At 38.8% G+C, this 20,274-nt stretch overlaps 1 protein-coding gene and 1 pseudogene across 1 annotated transcript in view; both read left to right on the top strand.

The window, feature by feature from the left end:
* SPTLC2 (serine palmitoyltransferase long chain base subunit 2) overlaps nucleotides 1-20,274 on the top strand; it is a 98,915-nt gene that overhangs the window by 65,659 nt on the left and 12,982 nt on the right. The window lies entirely within an intron of this gene.
* On the top strand, nucleotides 5,333-11,692 carry LOC105240719 (annotated as a pseudogene).

Here is a 20,274-nt window from a genome sequence, read left to right as displayed (position 1 = left end):
CATCTGATAGCACCCCATATAAGGCTAATGTATTACAATGTTAATTCTCTCTGAAGTATTAAAAAAATGAAACAAAATAAGCCATTTTGTTACTGTTCCGTGTTAATTCCTCCGCATAGTTTAAGAGTTGGTGAGAGTTGAGTCTAGCCAATTGCCCTCCTCAGCTTTAGACCAGTGAGAATTGCCCTGTGCCCCAGCAGAACACAGATAGATAATTCTTGGGCAAGAGGCTCTTTCTCTTTCTCTTGACTTGAGCATTGGTGGTGTCTTTTTCTGTTTTGTGTTTGTGTTCTGACAGTTTTGACGTATATGTAATGGCCAACAAATGTGTGCAAGTGATAGAGCTATCACACAAGTAAGGAATGAATTATGCCAGCTGTTCAAATGCACATTTCATGACTTCCAGAGGTTTCTTCAAGGCAGTGGTTGAGAACTCAGCTAGTAATGATCAGCAAGAAATAGAATTAGTTAGTGCAGGTCTTTGATACTGTGTAAAGCATCACAGATGTCACTGCAGCCTGGGAGTATTGACCAGTGATTGTGAGGATAGTAGAAGCAGCAGTGGAATTGCCAGAAACCTGCCATATTGCAGAGGAGAAGCAGTCTCCTCTGTACCTGTCTGAAAGTACATCTCCTCCATGGGATTATGCTGGAACGCATTTGCTTAGGGGTTATGTTATGTCCAGATCACGCAGTCTCTATACCTAGATTTTTTGCATTTCTAAGCTCAAAACAGTAATTGAAATGAAAATAGGCCATGATAAGGCATTGCTTGGGAAAAGTTACTTTTGACAGATGAACGTGCTGCTTTGGGTTGAACTTGTTAGTTCTGTATATTTAAAATGATTGCAGACAGACCTGCTTAGTTAATTTTTGCTTATTCTTGGATTTTGCATGTTTCATGTACTTTTGGTTCCGCAAACAGATTATGCACATTTGTCATCCTAATCCACCTCTTCAACCAAACGTGCGTCATTTCCCCTAAATATGTGTTAGTCTTTTCCCTCTTGGCGGAACTGCCGTGTGCGGACTTAACGCCAAAATTTAATGTTAACAATAAGGTAAGTCTGCTTTTAAGATACCAAAATATATTTCAGGGGCGCCTGGGTGGCTCAGTCAGTTAAGCATCTGCCTTCGGCTCAGGTCATGATCTCGGGGTCCTGGAAAAGAGCCCCACGGCAGGCTCCCTGCTCACTGGGGGGTCTGCTTCTCCCTTTGCCCCTCTCCACTCCTTATGGCTCATGCTCTCTCTCTTTCAAATAAATAAAAATCTTTAAAAAATTAAAAAAATAAAATATAAAATATATTTCAAATTCAAATGGAGACTTTCTTGGTTATCTGAGCACCATTGCTACTGTACCTCACTCTTCCCACATCTGCGCAGTTAATTGAGAAGATGTTGTTAATTTTATTAGCAGATAAGAGCTGTGTCTGTTACATTTTTATCTCTTTTAGTCTTTTTAAGACATATTATTCCTTTAATTGATACCTGATCTTTAACACATCCAGAGAGAACTTCTTACTACCTCCTCTATTTGGTTTTGGCTTTTTTTTGTTTTATTAGTTTAAAACACAATAAGATTTCATTCACTCAGCAATCACTTTTTGACTACTTACCGTGTACCAGAAATGAAAAATGGCATTGTATCTTCAAAAACTTAAGGCAAAACATTAAGTTTTTTGAATTCTAAAAGTAAGCAGCATTTTCCTAGTATTTCTTAATACCTCCTAACCCCTTCTATGTTTTATTTTACTAATTTTTATTCTGTCCTTTTTGGTGTCTGATTAGGTTGCAGAGTTAGAAGAGTTAGTTGGCTTGCTTTTTTTTCTCTTTTTGCTCAAGATCTTTAGTATCTCCTTGGAAGACAAAGTATATATACTCATCTATTCCTGGCTTTTTTCCAATTTGAAGAAAGAAGAATAAGGCCTTAAAATATTATTATAGGTAAAATAATAATAAATTCTTACATATATAAACATAAAATAATTGAAATAATGAGTTTTTAAACACCATGTACAAGGCATTTTATTCAGCACTTTCCTTTATTACTTGACTTAATCCTTAAAACAGCCTTACAAAGTGGGTGAAATCATCATTGTCATTAATCAATTCCATTTTGCAGATGAGGAAACTGGGCTCAGAGAGGTTAAGTGACCTAGCCACAACTTTACAGCTAGTGGATGGTGGAGCCAGAACCTAAAACCAGATAGTCTGACCTCAGAGGTGTCCACCCCATCGAAGAGCCAAACCAAAGCTCAGTAGTGAAATTCAGGAAGACAGTGGAGTTGTTAGTTCCTGTCTTTCTCAGACCTGCTTTTACTGCTTTGATGTCTTACTTCAAAATGGCTGTCTGGTGGTTTCAGTTTTTAAAATGTCAGCACAAGCAACTCTGTATGCCTGTTCCAAATTAGGGGAAAGAATCTTTTTAGTGCAGGTAGAGACCAGGTTCCATCCCTGTTATGGTGAGGAGTGGTTTTCAGAAAATAACAGCATCTCCTTGCCATCTTGAATATTCAATTGCATGGGTAATTTACCTCATCTGGATGGTAATTAATGGGTGATGTGATGGTAGAGATAAGGGAACACTGGCTAAGACTAGCTTTGGAAAGTCGATAGTATGGTAGAGGATATAATACATGAGATGTATTTACAAATTGTAGTGTTATGTGTTTAAATGTTGGAAATGTCAGCTGTGTCCTGTGTTATGTGTGAAGAGTATGATAAGGGATTAAAAGTGGAGAACTAGAAACAGTGAGGGAAAACACGAGGATCCTTTATTTCATCTTTGAAAGCTGAGCTAGAGGGTCAGATTGTGTAATGTTGTGGAAGATATAAATGGCATAATTTTAAGGGAAAAATACACAAATGGAGGGAAGTAATAATAGTGAACATGTTATTGTGTTTACTGTGTACTGAGCACTGCTTCAAGTTTGTAAATAAATTCTCAGGATAAGTAATTAGACATAATTCTCCTTCTTTTATAAAATGAGGCAGCAGAGAGGTCAAGTTGCTTACCCGAGGTCACAGAGTTACTAAGTGGTAGAGCCAGAACTTGAACCTGGATGTCCAGGTTCAAATGTCAGAATGCTTTTTGTGTATGAGATATTATTATTTGCTTTAGTGTAATTGAATATAGGTAATTCTGCTGTGGAATCCAAATTAGTTTGAACACATAAAAGAATATTTCTCAGAATATTCCAAGTTGAATATTTGTATGTTCTTGGGGGAAGTCCTGGGGGGGAAAACACTATTTGTCCTCAGAGTTTGCAGTTCATTTTGAGGACAGGAGACCACACATGAAAGGTGTAAGAACAGAAAAAGAAACTTATAAAAAGAGCACATTAATGACGTACAGAGTAGATGTCAGAGGCATGTCTCAAAATGTCCCAGGAATTTTTCCATAACTTTTTTTTTTTTTTAAACTTCTGTCCTTCATCTTTCATAGTGCTCTTGGTTCCTTTGGAGTTCAAGTTTAGAAATACATAAAACATTAGTAGAAAATAACAAAAACAAAATGAAAGTGAAAAACAAATTGCTCGTACTTATTGATTTGTATTTTCATCTAAACTGCAGAAAAATTATCCAGGAATTTTTTTTAGTAGAGCTGTGTATTTACCACCAAGCTGATGGAGGAGAAAGACTTTGGGTTTTACGAGGTGTGGACTTTTTTCGGAAGTTATCCCTTAAGTCTTTTGTTTACGTAGAAAAAAGTGACTTTGGGATAAATTATATTACATTCTTCAAAAACAAAAAAAAGTATCACTTAACCTGACATATAGGATGGAAGATTGGGGTGAAATGAGAATGATTGACTGCGGATGTGTGCTGGTTTCTTTTTGGGGGCAATAAAGATGTTCTAAAATTAATGATTATGATGATTGCATAATTCTATAAACATACCCCAAAAAAAATGGAGTTGTTGGGGCGCCTGGGTGGCGCAGTCGTTAAGTGTCTGCCTTAGGCTCAGGGTGTGATCCTGGCATTCTGGGATCGAGCCTCCATCAGGCTCCTCTGCTGGGAGCCTGCTTCTTCCTCTCCCACTCCCCTTGCTTGTGTTCCCTCTCTCGCTGGCTCTCTCTCTCTCTGTCAAATAAATAAATAAAAATTAAAAAAAAATATTGAGTTGCATATTTCAATTGGGTGAACTGTATAGAATGAATTATATCTTACTAAAAAAAACCCTGACCTTTAGTGAGTGAACATTGTGGTAAAATATACATAATATAAAAGTTAACATTTTAACAAATTTGGGGTCTACAATTCACTGGCATTAAGTACATTTTACAGCATTGTGCAACCATTACCACTGTCCATTTCCAGAATCTTCTCATCATTCCAAATAGTAATTAACTTTTAATATGCCAGCCCAAGTTTGGAAGGAGTAGTCTTGATCTACTTGATTTTAAACTTTTTAGACTTTAAAAATACTTGCTCTTCCCAAATTGAGTTTTGTTTCTCTGAAGTTTTTAGCCTTTTCCCTTTGTTTCCCCTAAAATGTGCTTTTTCTTTTGTGTTCCCTCAGATAATGGCATCACTATTTATGAAGTTGTCCAAACAAGAAATCACTATTATATTTTCTTTGTTTCTCCGTTCCATATATTTAATCACGAGAGCCTGTAGATTGTGCCTCCTTAATATCTTTGAACCTGTCTCCTACTCTGTATCCCCACTGCGACAGACTTAGAGTCTGTCTACTTTCACATGTATTTAATAGTCAGTCATACAGGGATCAGTAGAGAAAAAATGATTAGGAAGAATTAAGATAAATAAACAGTGCTGAAAATTAAGAATAGGAGACCTCCATGCAGAGAGTTCCAGTGCAGTGTGATGACTCTTGGATGCCTTTCCTGAGCACTCCAGTCCACACTGGTCTCCTTCCTACCCAAGATTCATTCATTCATTCATTCTTTATTCTGTATCTACTATGCACTTTAACGATTTGTAACACTTCTGTCTACCTTCAAAATATGTCCCCCATCCACTTTTCATACCTATTGCTGCCACCCTAGTCGGAGCCACTGTCTTCTCCCATGCCCTCTCTGCTTCTGTCCTCACCTCTGTTTAAATGCAGCGCTCAGGGTGATCCTGTGGAAACGTAGGATATCTTATCAGTCTTCTTTTTAAGAACTCTCCCAGGGACACTCCTCCTTCTCAAAGTCAGAGTCTGAGTCTGGAGCCTTTGGTACAGTGAAGACTACAAGTCCCTTGTGATCTGGCCCCTGTGGATGTTCTGTATCACACACTCCCTTGACTGGCTCAGTTCCAACCATGCTGGTTCACTCTGCCCTAGAAAATGCCAGGGGTCCTTTTGCTTCTGGGCCTTGGCGCTTCATGGAGATAGCGTTTGGCTCATCCAGCTCAGTTCTCAAACGTCACTTGAGTGAGATACTTACTTTTTGTTGTCCATCTCCCACATCGGAATGCATGCTCCTTGCAGGCAGTTTTGTCCCTTAGTCCATTCAGTATATCCAGGGCCTGGATGTCTGGTACACACTGGGTGGACGGATGCACAGGACACATTTGTTTAATGTCTGTTTGCCTAGCACATAATACATTCTTCCCTTTCTGTGTAGTCGTCTTCTGGTGAGATTTTTGTCTTTGGGGTAAAGATTGTGATGCTACTTTTCTATCTCCTGTGTTTCTATGCTAAAAATAAATGAAATCTTTATTCTTTCTTTTCATGTACTAGATTTGTTTTTTTTTAATTTTTTTATAAAAATTTTTTATTATATTATGTTAGTCACCATACAGTACATCCCAAGTTTTGATGTAAAGTCCCATGATTCATTACTTGCGTATAACACCCAGTGCACCATGCAATACGTGCCCTCCTTAATACCCATCACCAGCCTATCCTGATCCCCCACCCCTCCCCTCTAAAGCCCTCAGTTTGTTTCTCAGAGTCCATCGTCTCTCATGGTACATTCCCCCTTTTTTACCCCCCTTCCTTCTTCCCTTTCTTCTCCTACTGATCTTCCTATTTCTTATGTTCCATAAATGAGTGAAACCATATGATAAATTGTCTTTCTCTGCTTGACTGATTTCGCTTAGCATTATCTCCTCCAGTCCTGTCCATGTTGCTGCAAATGTTGTGAAATCATTCTTTTTGATGGCTGAGTAATATTCCATTGTATATATGGACCACATCTTCTTAATCCAGTCATCTGTTGAAGGGCATCTCGGCTCCTTCCACAATTTAGCTCTTGTGGACAATGCTGCTACGAACATTGGGGTGCATATGGCCCTTCTCTTCACTACGTCTGTATCTTTGGGGTAAATACCCAGTATTGCAATTGCTGGATCATAGGGTAGCTCAATTTTTAACTTTTTAAGGGAACTCCACACTGTTTTCCAGAGTGGATGTACCAACTTGCATTCCCACCAACAATGTAGGAGGGATCCCCTTTCTCCACATCCTCTCCAACAATTGTTGTTTCCTGCCTTGTCAAATTTTGCCATTCTAACTGGCGTAAGGTGGTATCTCAGTGGGTTTTTTTTTTAATGTTTTTTTATTATATTATATTAGTCACCGTACAGTACATCCCCGGTTTCTGATGTAAAGTTCGATGATTCATTAGTTGCATATAACACCCAGTGCGTCATGCAATACGTGCCCTCCTTACTACCCATCACCAGTCTATCCCATTCCCCCACCCCCCTCCCCTCTGAAGCCCTCAGTTTGTTTCTCAGAGTCCATGGTCTCTCATGCTTCATTCCAGATTTGTTTTTTTAGCAATTTTATGTCTTAAAGTTAGATAAGGCTTCAAAAAATGTTAGTAGTCCCCAAATCAGCTTCTTTAGGTGTCTACTTTTATTTCTTTAAGAAATCCTGAAGCAGTCTGTCAGGGGTAGTAGGCAGGATGAGGAGGGGCTGATGAGCTCAGCAGCAGGTTTTCTAGGATCACTGAGATCAGTGGCCTGTGGCAGTTGGTGGGGGCGGGGGTGGTGAGAAGTGGGCAGAGCCTAAGGTAGCAGGTGACCCCAGGGTCTTCACTGAACTCAAAGGATTTGGTTGCCAAGGAGCCCAAGTAGAAGAAATACGGAGTTTAGAGCCTGAGAATTTTGAAACGTTAAAGCCAGTTGATGAGTTAATTTTTCTTTTCAAGTGGCAGCCAGGAGAAGAACCAGCAGGCTCTGTAGTTCAGGACTCCAGACTTGACATATTTTTTGCCAAGCAGGTAATTAATAATGCTTGTGCTACTCAAGCCATAGTAAGTGTGTTATTGAACTGTACCCATCAAGATGTCATTTAGGAGAGACATTACCAGAGTTTAAAGAATTTTCACAAAGTTTTGATGCAGCTATGAAAAGGTTTGGCACTCAGCAGATCAGATGTGATTCGACACGTACACAACAGTTTTGCCAGACAGCAGATGTTTGAATTTGCTGCAAAGACATCAGCAAAAGAAGAAGATGCTTTTCACTTCGTCAGTTATATTTCTATAAACGGAAGATTGTATGAATTAGGTGGATTAAGAGAAGGACCGATTGCTTTCCGTGCATGCTATCAGGATGACTGGATCAGCAGTGAGGCCAGTCATAGAAAAAAAAGATAACCAAAGTACAGTGACAGTGAGATTCAGTTCAACTTAAAGGCCGTTGTGTCTGACAGAAAAATGATACATGAAGAGAAGATAGCAGAGTTACAAAGACAACTTGCTGAGGAACCCATGGATACAGATCAGGGTAATAATATGTTAAATGCTATTCAGTTAGAGGTTACCAAAAATCAGATGCTTATTGAAGAAGAAATACAGAAACTAAAAAGATTTGAAAATATCAGAAGGAATCATAATTATCTGCCTTCCATTATGGAATCATTAAAGACTCCAGCAGAACACCAGCAGTTAGCACCACGAGTAGAAGAGGCAAAAGGAAAACAGAAGGCAAAGAAAGCACAGGAAACCGAGAAGATGCTTTGGGATGTGTACACATTTCTGCTTCTGCATTTATGTCATGGAAACCATTAAGTGTAAAAAACTTAGAGGGGCGCCTGGGTAGCTCAGTCGGTTAAGCGTCTGCCTTCGGCTCAGGTCATGATCCCAGGACCCTGGGATCAAGCCCCACATTGGGCTCCCTGCTCAGTGGAGAGCCTGCTTCTTTCTCCCTCTGCCCCTACCCCCTTCTCAAATAAATAAAATCTTAAAAAAAACCGAAAAACAAAAAAAACTTTGAGCAACATCCTAATTGACTCTGCATGTTTGGCAATAGTACCAGTCTGTCTTGTCTTTAATGCATGGATTCTTTCCTTACCTGCATCATGTGCATGAACTGCATATTCAATAAAAGTGATGTTAAGAGTATTGGTCCAGGGTGCTTGGGTGGCTCAGTCTGTTAAGCGGCTGCCTTCGGCTCCTATGTGATCCCAGGGTCCTGGAATCCAACCCCTCTGGGGGCTCCCTGCTCAGCAGGAAGTCTGCTTCTCCCTCTTCCTCTGCCCTTCCCCTTGCTCATGCTGGCTCGCGCTCTCTCTCAAAAAAAAANAAAAAAAAAAAAAAAAAAAAGCGCTGTCCAGTTCCATTATTTGACATTGAATCTGAGAACTTCTGTTGGTTCCCTGAATGTGTACTATCATAATGAACTTAGAGATGGCACAGATGATATTCTCTACCTGTAATTGTTATAATTAATCTCTCAATCTTTTAGCTCAGTTACGTGCTTAAATTTTATAAATGTCAGATCTTGATTAAACTGGATCTCTTGTTCTCATCATTAATGGAAAAAAATCCATATTTGTCTTTGATATCTAAACATTTTGAGGATTTTGAAACTGAGCTTTATCTTGAGGAAGTATGGTTTTAATGCAGCTCATTTGAAAAAGACACAAGTATAGTTTTTAGTGATTTTCACTGCTGCCAGTAGAAAAAGTAATAAACATCCCAATTTTATTTTAGTAGACTTAAAAAAAATCCTAAAGTATTTTCACAACTACTTATATGCACAGTTAATTTCAACTCTTACTTGGTGAACTTAAATGAAATAGTTCATCATTTATATGGAGTAAGTAATGTGGTGTGAAACAAACCTACATGTTCTATTCAGACTTTTGTAGATGTACATATTTTTAAAAAAATAAGTAGCAGTTTTAATGGGGATTTAACATTCAGTTGTTTTCCTTTAGACTGCTGAAAACTCCAGAGACTTAAGAATTTTTTTATTACTGCTGGTTATCAAATCTAAATGTTCACTTGCCAACCCATTTCCTCTTTCTTGGAAGAAGTAAAAGTTATTTTTAGAACTCTGATTTCCTGATTAAGTGGAGTCAGGAATCCCAGCAATTCTCCCTATTAAAGGATATGCTTGCACATGTAAGGAATGTTCTGTTTACCTAGGGTTTATTTAGTTCAGGAATATCTTAAGTCCTGGGACAAGTCCAGCCTTCTCTAAATTGTCTGTCTGAATCTACTCCCTCTGCTCAGCTTTACCCCTTTTAAAATGGAAGTCAAACCTTTACTTTCCGAAAGAACCCATCCTTCTCTTCTGATTTTCAAAAGCATTAGTCCTAAGAAATTAATATTTTGCCAACATTACCATATTTGATGGTCAGATTTTCAGATCTGAGTCTGTCTTAGAAAGCACAGTCTCAAGAGAACCTGTTTTTTTGTGCATTGATGATGATATGCTCACCCACAGACATTTAAGCTTTTTTAATCCCAAATCGACCTCTCTGGCAAACCCTTGTTCCTGCTGCAGTCTTTGCAGTAGCGTCATTTTAACTTGTTCTCTGCTGAGTAGTTCTGTGCCCCATCACACGCTGATAATTCCAATTACAAGGCTCGTAGCTCTCCTAAAAGACAGTTGTCCAGTAAGCAGTGGGAACCAGGCTTGTTAGCAATACTTTGTGCCAGCCTTTCCTCAGTTTCTCCCTCTTGCAAAGTATGTGGAAGAAAAACCTAATACTAAAACATCTAGGGGAAAATGACTTTATGAGAATGAAAGCAGATGCACAGGTGGAAAATAAATATTTTTATGGCTGATATTGTCTGATTTGTGCCTTTATTCATATTATCAGTTAAAGAGAGAAAGGAGGAAAGAAAGGAAGGGCCAGCCCCTTTATGCTTTTATTTCCTGCCTCCAGGCAAGGGCTTTAACTCAGTAAGTACTATTTTCATAACACTTCCTCTGTCTTAGAAATTCTTGGAACACCCAACACCAAAAATTTTAATATTTTTCCAGGTTTGTCTTAAATAACAAAGGCTGGCAGGAGAATGCCTGAGACCACCCCATAATATCTAGATGGTTCTGTTTGATTTTGTTTTTTAAGTAAAAGGGTGATTTTTTTTAAAAGGGTGGTTATTAAATAGTAGTTAGATATATTTAAGATTATAAATTGAGGGATCAGAAATTTAATCTCATTTCATTTTTTTTAAACTTCATTTGATTTTCCAAGTATTTGAATGTTTATTTTTACTTTTATTTAAATATTAACATTCATACAATAACATGCACAAATCTTAGGCATACAGTTCGGTGAATAGACACCTGTCTAACCACCACCCAGATCACAAGACAGAACATTTCCAGTTTCCCAGAAGGCTATCTTGTGCCTCTTCCCAGTCTCCATTCCTCCTTGCTAGAGATAATTTTGACTATTTTGACTTCTATCACTGTATATTAGTTTTGCCTGTTCTTGAACTTCATATAAATGGAATCATACCTACAATACATATAACCACTCTTTTGAAGCTGGTATATATTATTCATTATTATGTATTTTGAGATTTATCTTCATGTTTGGGTGGAACAATAGTTCATCTGCGTTGCTGCCTAGTATCAAACAATAAATATTGTTAGAATATATTATCAGTTTTTCATTCTGCTGATGGACGTTTTGGTTGTTTCCTGATCTGGGCAGTTAGTAAGAGTGTCACTCTTGTTTTTGTCTTTTGGTACACAATTCTGTGGGGTGTTTGTACCTAAGAATGGAATTGCCAGGTTGCAGAATAGACGTATGCTCAGGTTCAGCATATATTGCCATTATATCAACGTCCTAGTTCACAGTCTCACTAGCAGCATCTTGAGAGTTCCATATTCGTGTTAACACTCAGTATAACCTTTCCAACACATTTTAATACATTTAAAAACACATTTCCAGGGGGTATTAGAGATGGAAGTGGAGAAAAGAAGAAACGTTATTTATTCTTACTCAAATTATGAACTGTATCATTTTATATTAAATGTGTTTATTCATTTCTTCTTTTGCCTTGCCTTCTCAACCCAACTCAATATTTTGACAGTATTTACTACATTCTACCCAAGAAAAAAATGTATTAAAAAGGCAGGAAGGAGACCTAAGCAAGTGGAAAGCTATCTGTGCTCACGGGTTGGAGGGCTTAGTATTGTTAAGATGACAGTACTTCCCAAGTTGATCTATAGATTCAGCAATATCCCTATCAAAATCCCAGCTGCCTTTTTTGTAGAAATTGGCAAGCGAATCCTAATATTCATATGGAAATGCATGAGACCTGTAATAGTCAAACTTGAGAAAGAACAAAGTTAGAGGAGTCTTTTGTCCCAAAGCTGTAGTCAAGTATAAATACATAGACCAAGAAATACAACTGAGAGTCCAGGGGCACCAGGATGGCTCAGTCACTTCAGCAGCTGACTTTTGATTTCAGCTCAGGTCATGATCTTGGGGTCCTGGGATCGAGCCCTGCATCAGGCTCTGTACTCGGCGGGGAGTCTGCTTGAGGATCCTCTCTCTCCCTCTGTCCCTTCTCCTGCTTGCTCACTCTCTCTAAATAAAAAAGAAATACAACTGAGATTCCGGATGTCAACTTTTATTTATTTATTTATTTTTTAAAAGATTTTATTTATTTATTTGAAAGAGAGACAGCCAGCAAGAGAGGGAACACAGGCAGGGGGAGTGGGAGAGGAAGAAGGAGGCTCCCAGCGGAGGAGCCTGATGTGGGGCTGGATCCCAGTACTCCAGGATCATGCCCTGAGCCAAAGGCAGACGCTTAACAATGGAGCCACCCAGGTGCCCCTGGAAGTCAACTTTTAAATTTATGATTAGTTGGTATTCAACAAGACAACCCAGTGGGGAAAGAACAGTCTCTTTTAGTGGATGATTCTGAGACAACTGCATATGCACATGCAAAAAAATGAAGTTGGACCCCTACCTCCCACTGTATACAAAAATAAGTCAAAATGGATCAAAGGCCTAACTGTAAAAGCTAAATTTTATAAAACTGTTATAAGAAAACGATGTAAATCCTCATGACTATGGGATTAGACAGTGATTTCTTTTTTTTTTTTTTATGATTTATTTATTTTTGAGAGAGAGAGTGTGGGGAGGGCAGAGGGAGAGGGAGAGAGTTTTAGGTAGACGCCTCACTGAGTGCAGAGCCTGACTTGGGGCTCAAGTCAGGTCTACTACAGATCAAGGGACTTGGGTCAGGAAGCAAAGAATGCATAAGCTTGAAGCAGTTTAACCCTTAAGACCAGTTGGAGTGCTGTTATGAAGGAGGATACAGGAAGAAAGGAAGTCTCCGGGCCCCACCACTTTCCCTAGGAGCAGATGGACAGGGCCCAAGATTCCAGGAGCCGAGTGGCCTCCTGGGCTGGGGTGGTGGAGGCAAAATTAGTGAAAGATCCTAAAAGGCATGTAAGTCCCCAGGGGATGCTCCAACAGGCACTGTCAGTGACTTCAGCTGTTCAGTTCTCCTTTTTCATTCCTGTTAACTACCGTTCCCTTTTCAGACCTACTTACTACAGCAGCTAGAGTGGATTAGTGAGCAGTGAGTGGTTAAGGGCACAGTCTTAGAAACTAGAAGAACCGGTGGGGCACCTTGGTGGCTCTGTCAACTCAGTGAAGCCTGTGACTCTTGGGTTTCAGCTCAGGTCGTGATCTCCGGGTCAAGAGATCGAGCCCTGTGTGTGGCTCCACGCTCAGCAGGGTCTGCCTAAGACTCTCTCCCCTCTCCTTCTGCTCCTCCCTGCCCCTCTAAAATAAATAAATCTGAACGAAAGAAAGAAAGAAAGAAAGAAAAAAGAAAGAAAGAAAGAAAGAAAGAAAGAAAGAAAGAAAGAAAGAAAGAAAGAAAAAGAAAGAAAAAGAGAAAGAAAGAAAGAAAGAAAAAGAAAGAGAAAGAAAGAAAGAAAGAAAAGAAAGAAAGAAAAGAAAGAAAAAAGAAAGAAAAGAAAGAAAGAAAGAAAAAAGAAGAAGAACCAGGGAGTTCAAATCGTGGTTCCTCCATTGGAGTTACTTAGCCTGTCTGGGTTTAGTTTCCTCAGCTGCGAAATAACTCTCAAACTTGCCTGTTTCTAAAAGGGAAAGGAGGGCAACCCTACTGAGTCTGTTCTTCCTCTCAGAAATTACTCATGTAGGAACGACGCTGTGGTTTAAGTATTGAACATGAGAGGAGTTTTAATTCTCAGCCTCGGTGTACCTGTCTCTCCTGAAAGTGTCATGTGATTTTTCATCCGAGATCTTTTACCATGCAAATGATTGACAATTCTCGGAACTGCTGTGAAAGCAATAGTTAAGGCAGACCTGAATCCCTCTTCACCTCAGCCCTAAATACTTCCAGGCTAGCAGGAGATTGAGCTATTGTCCTAACACTGGGTTCAGATGTAGCACCACTAGCATAAGAGAATGCCAAGTTAATTTAGATTAATATGAATCAACATACTCCTCCATTTATTGATGGTAGACTATAAAGTAGTATCTTATCAGGTGATAAGGCTGGACGGTAGTTGACATGGTAATATTTAGAGAGATAGTAGTTGAAACAGAAAGGAAAGGGAAGAATTTACTGAGCCTGGCACTGAGCTCGCTATACTACGTACTTTCTGTGCCTTGAAGGAAACAGTATTAAGAGTTTCCATAAGGACCATGGGAATAGCCTTTGAAAACATAGTTTGCATGTGATCTCATTTACCTGATATTATATAAACACTTGTTTAAGAGATCTTTGAGATAAAACCTCATCGTAGATTTCAGTGGCAACACATGCTTAACATACGCAAAGTAAACACAGAATGTCTGCATTCTGTTTTTTAAAAAATACTTTTCAAGAGAAAAACCACTGGAGTGAAACATCGTTCCTTTCCACTTTGCAGTATAATCCAACCACAGTAAAATAGTAGAAAAAGTAACTTCCAAATAGCAAAAATGAGACATTTGGATGGATGATTAAACTAAAAGATTGATAGTTAAGTTCAGTTCTTAGACATAAAGTATTAAAGAGATACTATGTGAAATATCCATAATGTAATGTGTTTGATAGTATAAATTAGAACAAGGTGATGGGTAGTATTTTTTCATATTTTATCCTGCCTTAGGACCCTTACCTCGTGGTTAATGCTGAAAACTAATCGAAACCTTCCTTAGGGCTACCTGTTTTGTTTGGGGGACCCTCAATTAAGAACACCCTTATCTACTTTGAGATTAGGACCTTTAAGAGAAGGGGGGAGGGGGAAGAAGTCTTCAATTTCAAATTCTTCCAGCCCATTATAATTAATTGGAAAGTATAAGTCTGAAGAGTAGCAGTAATTTTATTTTATTGTTCCCAGGAAAGCAGATAATATCAGCATATCCAGGAAATCTAAGAAGATTAGGAGCTGTATAATGGAGTATGATGTGAGCTAGGGGATCAACTCTGGCTGAACATCATTTATATTTGTGTCCTTTATTTTGAAGGATTTCTGTTAACACCGGAAGTGTTATTTGTGAAGTTGCAGACTCAGACATATTTTGTTGGTTATGTTATAAGTTACATAAAAGCTCATCAGCTAAATTGACAGTTACATTGCTATTTAAGCAGGTGAGTACATGCTATATTCCTTTTTTTTTTTTTAAGATTTTATTTATTTATTTGACAGAGATAGAGACAGCCAGCGAGAGAGGGAACACAAGCAGGGGGAGTGGGAGAGGAAGAAGCAGGCTCATAGCGGAGGAGCCTGATGTGGGGCTCGATCCCATAACGTTGGGATCACGCCCTGAGCTGAAGGCAGACGGTTAACCGCTGTGCCACCCAGGCGCCCCTACATGCTATATTCTTTGAAGCATAGTTCTGAGTAGTTAGCACTAATGCCGTTTAAGACAAAATGCTGCCTTTTGTATCCCCTTACTTTGTACATAGGTCTTATCCCATTTTTTTAACCAGTCCTGAGACTTTAGAAAATTTGTAGCTCCTAGAACAGTATCTGTTCTGATTGAGAACCTATCTGGGAGGGCTTATGAAATTTTATTTGAGTAATAATCCAGTAGTTCCTTCAGATGTTAAGTTTACATGGCTGAGAATCCTGAGGAATCTGGGTTAAAACGTGATAAAATAGACCTTTTGGAGAAATGTAGTTGGTTCAACTTCACTATCTTATTTGGCAGTGGTTAATAAATACAGCTCCATATCCTATTTTGTGAAAGTGATGTAAAGTTATTAATATAGGTTATCAATAGGTAGATAATTGTGATGCCCCTCCTTTTTAGGTTTTCTGTTTCCTTAAAAGAATTAAATCTAATGATGCCATCACAATCTATTGATCCTTCATTACTTCCTAAGCATAAAATTTATTGCAAAGAAGTTGAGGACGAAACATGACCTATTAAAGTTACCTTTTACAATTTCTGAGAAATTGAATTATGTACTCCTGTTTCCTTTATTTTATACCAAGCTGTAGATTTTTATTGAAGAACTCCACAAACACACAGCTACAGAGTGAGGCTTAATTGTAAAGTTCGGGAGAATCAGTATAGAGGTTTTCTCAGAATTGCTTTGATGCTTTTTATCATCCTTAAATGTAAAGATTTATGTTGGAAAAGTAGAGAAGAATGCTGACCTCTTCTGTTACCATCTGTGTTCTTAAAAGGGTAAAGACATTTTAAGAGTCAGATTTTTTTTTTAAGACTAAACCTTATTTTTACACTTTGCATGTTTTAAATCCCTATTAGCGGGGCACCTGTCTGGCTCGCTTGGTAGAACGTGCAACTCTTGATCTTGGGGTCGTGAGTTTGAGCCCCACGTTGGTGTAGAGATTGCTTAAAAAAAAAAAAAAAAGAAATCACTGTCAGACCATTCTTCCAGCCCCATTATAACTTGCTGCAACTCTGTGATAAGAAAACTCCTTAGAACTGAGCTAGGAGATTGGACTTAAGTAGCAATTAACACTTCTTGCATTAGTATGAACTAGTATTTTATTTTTTTAAGGATTTTATTTATTTCGGACAGAGAGAGTGCGCATGCACATGGGGGGGGTAGATAGAGCGAGACGCACACTCCCCGCTGAGCAGAGAGCCCAACGTAGGGCTGGATTCCAGGCCCCTGGGATCATGACCTGAGCCAAAGGCAGACGCTTAACCAACTGAGCCACCCAGGCGCCTCCTAACTAGTATTTTAGATGATAATATTTAATTCAAAATGGGTAACTGTGTTGTCTTTAAAATTCAGCATCACCTTTAGAATAAGGAATAACTATGTAACTACTTCCCAAGATGTATAAGCACCAGAGCTTACTGATTTGTCTGCAATTATGTGTCTACTTTTCCTGTTATTGTCTTTGAAATTCTTAGATTGAGCCACGAGAAATTGCTGTTTTTAGGTCACAAATAGTCAAATATTGGCAGTTTTGTGGTTCAGACTACGACTTTTGTGGTTTAAATAGACCACTTAATTTGTGGGATTCATTGCGACTGCCATTTCTGATTGAACTGACTTCCTTCTTTAGCACTGGTCTTGACACTTCCACTCAGTCTTTATTCCTGCACTCAGCAGCAGCAATTGCAGTGTGCTGTTCAGGGCGAGTTCATTGGAAGAACTGCTTGTCACTTTCTCATACTTGCCCTGTGTCTCCTTAGGCTCCTTCACCCATTCATCCCTACCCCATTCATTTGCCAGTAAGTGCTGCTTTAAAAAAAGCACAGATACTCTTACCCAATAAAGGGCTGAACACTTTAAAGTTTGAAAAATACGTAATTGCTTGGTGTGGTGTAGAAGAAAAAGCACTGATAGAGTTAGAAAACCTTGATCTGCCTCCTGAAAGAAAGGCCTTAGAGAAATAATTTAACATCCCTGGACTTGTTTCTTTGTGTGTAAAGTATAAATAGTACATTCTTTTATTATACCCATTTAAAAGCAGTTAGTATCAAATGAAATTGAGCTGTTAATTTTTTTTTATTATTTTCATTTTATTTTTAAATTTTATATCAATTCCAGTGTGACCAGGATGCTTACATTTTATGTTTAAGAGAGAATTCTTTTTAATCTAAACTTCATAGCTGCCAGAATGAAGGTTGGTAATCTCTGATGTCCATTAACATGTGAGTGGATAAACAAACAAAAAAATGGTCATGTATTTTTACAAAGGAATACTGTTCAACAATAATGGGGATGTGTAAGTTGGAAATTTTAAATGCCTATTCCCACGGTCTTCGGGTTCTGTTATGTGAGTGTCATATCAGATGTATTTTCCTCTGGGACTTTTCTTGTCAGGGAGCAGGTGGTGATGAATAGTGAGACTGAGATTTTCACTTCCTTTCATTAAAGAAAACTTGCTTAGAATGATATAGTAATTGGAAAAGTTAAGGACTGCGGCACCTGAGTGGCTCAGTGGGTTAAGCGTCTGCCTTGGCTCAGGTCATGATCCCAGGGTCCTGGGATTGAGCCCCCTGCTCACTGGGGAGCCTGCTTCTCCCTCTCCCTCTGCCATTCCCCGTCCTTGTGCCTGCTTTCCCTCTCTCTCAAATAAATAAAATCTTTAAAAAATAAAAAAAGGAAAAGGAAAAGTTAAGGTCTACATCCTTAAGATTTCTTTTTTCCCTTGATCATTTTTCTTGATGTTCTTAGAATGAGAAAAAAAAAAGATTTTAATTAGTTGGTTTGTGATGAGAAAAAGGTAGCAAGTTGCAAAATAATAAAAGTGGGTGCAGAAAAAAATGTATACTAATATGCAGGTATATCACTAAATTCAGTCCCCCCGCCAAAAGTTCCCTCATACTCCTGTGCTGTCAGTCTTCTCTCCACTCCCTGGCAATCACTAATCTTTTTTCTGTATCTATAATTATGTCTTTTTTAGAATTTCCTATTAATGAATGCACACAGTGTATAATCTTCTGTGTCTGGCTTATTTCATGTAACATAATGCTTTTGAAATTCATCAGCATTGTTGCATGTATCAGTTGTTCGTTCCTTGTTATATATTTCCTTTCTCCCTTTATCATGTTTCCTCCACCTTTCTGAATGTATGCAGGGTATTTATAATAGTATTTTGTACATCCTTGTCTGCTGATACTCTGTTATTTCTGGTCTGTTTCTGTTGATTGACTTATCTCCTGGTTGATGGGTCATTTTTTCCTGTTTCTTTGAATGCCTGGAATTTTTTATTGTATGCCAGACGTTAAGTTTTACATTATTGGGGGCTGCGCTTTGTTGTATTCCTTTAGGTAGTGTTGGACTTTGTTCTTGGAATCAGTTGGATCCTTCCCAGACTTGCTTGTAAGGTTATTTGCTTGCTTTTGGTCTAGGGCTAATTTCACCCCACAGCTAGTGTGATTCTCAGGTCTTTCCACTTGGGGAGGTGAAAACACAAACTGTTGCCAACTCCATATGAGCCCCAGGAACTGTTGACTCTGCTGCTTTCTGGTGGTTCTTTCCTAGCCCCAGGTGGTTTCTTCTCATGCAGAGCGGATGGCACTCTGCCAAAGGCTCAGGGAGACCCTGCTGCAGACCCCTCACCTCTCTCTTTGCTCCTCTCTCCTCTCCTGTATGCTGCGTGACAAATCTAGCCACCGTTGCATCCGCAACTGCAACTCTGATCTCTGGTATCCTCGCCTGACCAGACAGGGTTCCTCTCCCTGAGCAGCAGCCTGGGACCTGCCTCTAGCCAGTCAGGGAGCAATCCACAGGCTCGTGTTTTGTTTTCCTTCTCTCCAACAGCACAGCCTGGCGCTGCCTATGGACCGGTGTTTGAAAACCATTTTATATACATTTTGTTTTATGTGCTTTGTCCAGCTTTCTGTTGTTGACAGCAGAAAGGTAAATCTGGTCCCAGGTACTCACTCCTGGCCAGAAATGGAAGTCTCTTTTCCTAAATGTGGAGTAAGCATGTATTGGTTATTTCTGGGGAAAAACTTGGGCACAGGGTCATCAGTTCTCGACATACCGAAACATAACACACTTTAATGTCTGCTTTATTGTTGTGAGACAGGGGTGGTCACTGAAGCGGTGTTCTTCAGCGCTCACAGTAAGCCAGTCGAAGCTTGAGTATTATTCTCTGATTAACTTGAAATTATTTGCACAAAGTATTAACTATTTGTAGTTGTAGCTGACTTACCTAGGGTAGCTTTTCATCAGTGAGTGCATGGAGAAGTTGGTATTCTAAGGCCATTTGTTAACCACCTGTATTTCTGATCAACTGATTAACTTATCTTTTGAATTGTATGATACTTGTATTTTTTTTAAATGTGAATTTGTTGGCTCTCTAATATATGTGAGAAAATGACTGCAACCTTCTCTCATTTGTGAGTATTTGTGGTCGGGAAGACCCTAACAGTTCTTAGCCCTTTGCAAGCTGATGTTTTGAATTTAGGCTTACTCTTTAGAACAGAACGATTCTGTTCATAGATTGACCTACCGTAATGTCAAAAGCCAGTCCAAATATTTAGTTAGTTAGCAGTTTGAGAATTGCTTGTTTTAATCCATTTGTATTTTAGGCAAGATGAACAAACTAGGAATAAAAATACGATTTTACGTTATTATGGATACACTACTATTGTCTGATAGAAGTTTCAGGGAGATGGTGACATAAAATCAAACTCCTGAGAGGAAGATTTGGGGCTCTAAATGGTTCTGTATCTGGTCGTATGTGTAAAATTATTTGCAGCATTGTTCATTGGAATGAATATGGAAGTTGAGAGACCTAGATTCTAGTCTCAGCTGTGCCTTATTACCATGTCTGCAGGCCAGTCCCCGCCTTTGCGAGAGTCGCCTAATCTATAAAATGAAGAGAACAGTGAATATTCTACCTCCTGTGAAGGGATGGTAGAGCATTAAATGAGGTGTATTGATGAAAAATGTTGAAGGATGCTCATGTGCCATGACAGTGCCAATCATCAAACTTCATTTTGTGTGTTGCTACAAAATCTGCTAGGAACACCTACTGTGACAGACTGCAAAGCAAGATTTGTTTATATTTATATTTCATACAGTTTGTTATGTGAAAATATTTTATGTTAGAAATGAAGAACCAAACATAGGACTGATTGATAGACTAGAGATAGATTGCTTTTTTCCACTCCTTTTCTCTTAGTATTATTTGTGTTTTCCTCCTCATGA

The sequence above is a fragment of the Ailuropoda melanoleuca genome, chromosome 14 (genome assembly GCF_002007445.2).
Source record: "Ailuropoda melanoleuca isolate Jingjing chromosome 14, ASM200744v2, whole genome shotgun sequence".
Classification (NCBI taxonomy): domain Eukaryota; kingdom Metazoa; phylum Chordata; class Mammalia; order Carnivora; family Ursidae; genus Ailuropoda; species Ailuropoda melanoleuca.
This window is presented reverse-complemented; position numbering and strand designations above follow the sequence as displayed.